The sequence below is a fragment of the Lactuca serriola genome, chromosome 5 (assembly GCF_051521515.1).
Source record: "Lactuca serriola cultivar US96UC23 chromosome 5, Lser_US96UC23_V15, whole genome shotgun sequence".
NCBI lineage: Eukaryota > Viridiplantae > Streptophyta > Magnoliopsida > Asterales > Asteraceae > Lactuca > Lactuca serriola.
In genome coordinates this window covers 23,265,193-23,270,241 of record NC_136412.1, presented here as the reverse complement: position 1 = coordinate 23,270,241, position 5,049 = coordinate 23,265,193, and the positions used below count along the sequence as shown (strand labels likewise).

The 5,049-nt window shown below is 32.2% G+C and overlaps 1 long non-coding RNA gene across 1 annotated transcript; it reads right to left on the bottom strand.

Annotated features, from left to right (window-relative positions):
• Nucleotides 1-2,998: 2,998 nt before the first annotated feature.
• On the bottom strand, nt 2,999-4,373 carry LOC145049327 (uncharacterized). Its single transcript, XR_013683263.1, has 4 exons — nt 4,304-4,373; nt 3,888-3,972; nt 3,433-3,509; nt 2,999-3,218 (listed from the first exon to the last, which is right to left on the bottom strand). It is a non-coding gene; the product is annotated as an uncharacterized LOC145049327 (long non-coding RNA).
• Nucleotides 4,374-5,049: the final 676 nt, after the last annotated feature.

The following is a 5,049-nucleotide window of genomic DNA, read 5'->3' as shown; positions in this document are numbered from 1 at the left end:
TCCTCATACTACCACATACCATATGATGTGTGTGAAATGAACTAGTTTTAATCCTACTAACTTAAACACAAAGTCAAACACACGAAAGGCAGTGTACCTATCGATTGACAGTTTAGTTCAGGCAAGTAGGGTATTGAACACAGGGAACGGTAAACAATTAAAAAAAATGATAATATTATCTAAATAAAACAAGTAATAGAAAGGGGGTTTTCACTTGTTTTGCAAGGCTAGAAACTTAAACAATTAACTAAAACTTAAACTAAGCAACTAAGAGCTAAGCAAATAAAAATCAACTAAATTCAATAATTAATGATACTTCTTTTTAGGTTCGAATCATTTATTCCTATGGATGATTTTATGACAAGTGAAATGGATTAATTTGGATTGGCTACCGATTAGTGTGATTAGGTTCACGTTCGCTAATACTAATCTTTAGAAAACAAACTAATTCAAGCAGTGATCAGTTGATTAAACCAATGAGTTTCCTAGTTTATTGATTCGGGTTAAATAAGACTTGTAATTAGTTAATCAAATTACTAATTCAATTAACCTCTTTTTGATGGTTTGTCACACAAGCTCACACATTAATTTACCGACTTTCTAGTTAATCCTAGTTTTACGTTCGCTAATCCTAGGCACATAACTATGTTCTCACATAAATCACATGAGGTAAGCAATTAAGAGATGTTCATGCGACTTAATTACTTGATAATTAACTGAAAATAGTTATGGTTAATGCATAAGGTTCTTTAACAAGCTTAACAAAACAAAGTTCACCAAATTAAATTAATCCAATCACAAAATCAAACCATAATCACAAAATCATCTATCCTAAACAGAAGGTATGAGTTTTAGCTCATGATTACAGTAGAAACAAGCTCAAAAATGAAATCAATTGGTAAAAACATAGTTCAAACAAGAGATTAGGTAAAGATTACACATGATTTTGCCTTGATTCTCCTTAAAGTTGAATGTAGGGTTGATTCCCTAGCTTCACATGCTCCAGCAACACCTTTAGTCGACAATTGGCCTCTAAGGGTTCATCTATATGGTAGGGTATCGGGCAGGAATGCCCTTTATATAGATTTTCACAAAACATAGGTGACTCGTCGAGTCCAGTGACCGACTCAGCGAGTCCGTCATTTAAAACCCGTGCACGACAAGTCAGCGTCCAGCACTACTAGAAAAAAGGCCTTTTACGACGCTCATTGCGCGTCGTAAAACGCTCAGACGACGCGCAAATGCGCGTCAAGGAAGGCCCTGTCATAAAGAGAGATGACGCGCTTTTGCGCGTCGTCTATAGACGACGCGCATTTACGACGCGCATTTATGACGCGCATTTACGACGCGCGGTTATGACACGCATTGCGTATCAAGGAAGGCCCTGTCATAAAGGAAGACGACACGTATTTGCGTGTCGTAACCTTACGACGCGCATGTTTATGACACGCAATGCGTATCAAGGAAGCACCAGTCAAGAAAGGCCATGTCATAAATGAAGACGACACACATTTTTGCGTATCGTAATTTTAATTTTTTTAAAAAAAGAATATATTTATATATTTATTAATTTATAAATTAAATTTGCATTTAATCTCTCATAATAGAAATAAAATACCATATACAAAAAATACAATCCATTGCATAATATAAAATAAAATATCATATACAAAAAATACAATCCATTGCATTTAATTTGTATGTATAACAAAGACACATGTGTTAAACTTGTTACCATTAACATCTAATCGTATGGACTCGAGTGTTAAACTTGTTACCATTAATATCTAATTCATAAGTCCTTTCAACAAGATTGTTACCTGCATAAATGAAAACAAACAGGAACATTAACAGCCCAGCTATGAACAATATTGTTACCTGCATAAGTTACTAAGAGACTTATATACACAGCTGGTTTGTAATATGGCACTAAGAAGCCCAAGAATTGTTTGTGTTTTTCCTGCTCCTGGTGGATCCTACATAGACAAAAGGTAAGAATTAACATTTTCAAAGTAAATATAAGAAAAGGGCATTATAGTAATTACCTCCATGCAATACTCAATGTTCTTCTGGATAAGATGATTTAGAATCTCTGGTACATATCATAAGGATCCCAAAATCATATAGTCGGTTATTGTTTAATTGTTTAATTTATAACATTTTTCCCAGGATAAATGATGTTTATAAAAATATTTGAGAAGCCATACTCATATATATATATATATATATATATATATATATATATATATATATATATATATATATATATATATATATAAAGTTCATTAAGTCAAAAAGAAACTAACAATTATAAACTTAAAAAGGATACTTGGGTCCACAACTTCAACCAAATTATCTGAGTTTAGCAACAAGATGTACTCTTTACCCTGAAAAACATGATTGAGGTAATCTTGTTAAGTCTTATAAATTTAAAATGTTAATATAAAAAAATAAAAAAATGGATAGCTGGCTTTACTTGTAATAATAATTCATCAATTTTGCCACTCTTCTTCAAGGAGAGCAAAGCCTCCTACTGATCAAAAGCATACCTTTTTGCAAAAGGAAGAATTAAAAATAATTATACCATGTAAATATATAAATCAAGAATGAAGGTGCATTTGATGTCTCTATTGGCCCAGGGCAAACAACTGTTACCATGATTCCCTTTTGGTAAAACTGAAATAATAAGTGTGATTATCATAATTGTAAACTTTTTGATTTTTTATTTAAACATTATACCCTTTCCAAATAAGAGTTGGGAGTATGTTTCTATTCTAGATTAAATAAACCATCTAATTAATGAAATGAAATGATCATTTTACCCTTTCCAAAGAAGAGTTGGGAGGAAAGAAAAAAAGAAGGGAAAACAAGCATAGAATTAGTGTTTTAATACATTAAGCCTGAATTTTTTTTGGCTTAATCCATCAAATCATTTTGTGTAGAATAAATCAAGATTAAGTTCTTAACCCATTAAGCCCATTAAGTAAAAAAAAAAAAACAACCCCTTAATCTAATAATATATATAGTATGTAAATGGATGTTTCTTTTTCATTTCTTGTATCTAATAATATATTAATATATACCTATGTATTAATAATTTGGATATAATGAACAATTTAGAATTAAATTCGATTTTGAGCAAGAAAATGACCTTCCTTGGGGACGTGTAGTTTTTTCACTATTGTCCTTTGGTAAGCCTGTTTCTTCATCATCATCCTCTGAGATAAGAAAACAAGGATCATGAGTTAACAAATACTAAAGCTTCATCACGATTACAAATTAGTTACTTAAGCATATATACGTTCATCATGTTTTGTTTGTGTTGCTTGCTGTCAAAATATACATGAAATTTTGATTAATAAGATAATTTATGTTAATAAACTTAAAAAAAGAGAGAGAACAGGCTCAGGTGAAGAAAATTGAAGAACTTACCACTTTCAACTTTTTGAGAATATTATCAACCTGTGTAGTATCAAATCCCCATTCGTTTGGCTTATCTAAACCAACACCTGTTTTGCATTCAAGTTAGTGGCAAAAAAACAAAAAAAACTTCATTTATACTTTCATACTGTGAGAGTGTGAGGCAAAATCACAAAGCAGAGACTGAAAAAAATGCTAGCCAGCATGTCTGACATTGTGCTTATTAAAAGAAATCACTTCAGTCAAAACCATGGAAGATAGACAAAGATCTTGTAAATGATGTAATGCATCGTCTTTATACAGATTTACCTGAACATAAATGATGACCACTTGAAGCATATCTTTTGGAAGATAATCAGTCACCCAATAGATAGTTGTTTTCGCATTTCCTAGATCTTTTTTGTGAACCCAACAAAATAATAAATATACAGCAAATAAAAATAATAATCAGTTGCAGCTTGGTATACCTTTTTACATGCAGTTATCGGATCATCTGAATAAAATGGAGGTTATCCAACAAGCATCTCATACATTATTGCACCTAGTGACCACCTGCAACAATAGTAATAGTTAAAAACAATCATGAAATAAAAGAAAATGACAAAAATATCCTCAGCAAATAGTAATACAACACTAACAGCAAATAGTAATACAACACTAAAAAAAATCAGACCAACAATCGTGAAGTCCATGTCATGTAGTAAAAAAGAAACTGTATTACAGGGGCTAAACAAAACAGACCAACAAATAATATTAGAAGATTTCAGCAAACGTGGGTCTGGGATCCTAATCAGACCATACCTACAAGTTTATTTCTTCTAACTCATCAAACATGGAACAAAAGGAAAGGCATCACGTTCTCGTTTTTATTAATAAGGCGTACCAACAAAGAAATTTTCCCAGAAAGTCATTTGTCCCCTGTTCTACTTCCGTTCTCCCCTGTTAATCTGTATTTTTTTCATCTTCTGTACCTTGGTAATTTCCAGATTATATTCTTACAGGAGCTAGTCGCACTCTAGGGCTTGTATTACTGAAACTCAAAGGCCTAGAAGATAAATTGTAAATTATCGAATTGATCCTCACAGGCATCAATATTTGGTAACCCTTATCAAATTAGAAGTCACGATATAAAGAAAAAGGAGAAATTAAAGGGATAAATATTGAAAACATAAAGATACATGTGAATATAATAAAATGAAGCATTTCTCACTTCATAAAACATATGTAAGAGGTGCTAAAGACTTAATAATATCTGGGGAATTTCATCGAACACTTGGTGTTCGTCTAAAAACCATGGAAAGACAAAGGTAAATTGCAGAAATCAAACACATAAATAAAAAAAAATGGAGTATAGGAGTTGATAATTCGTTGAAATATGAACAAAAACAGAAACAATAGAGATGCACAATGGATTAACATAATAAATCGAGATGTAAAAAAAACAGATGAACATAAATCGATTTAGGGATGGAAGTTACCACTATGAAGGCTTGAACATGTTTACTCCTCTCTCTCTCTCTCTCTCTCTCTCTCTCTCTGTGTGTGTTCTCGTTAAGCTGCTGGCGAGACTTGGTTGGCGACCCCTTTGGCGGAAGATAGCGGGAGGTGTTTAGCGCCCTTAGCGACCCA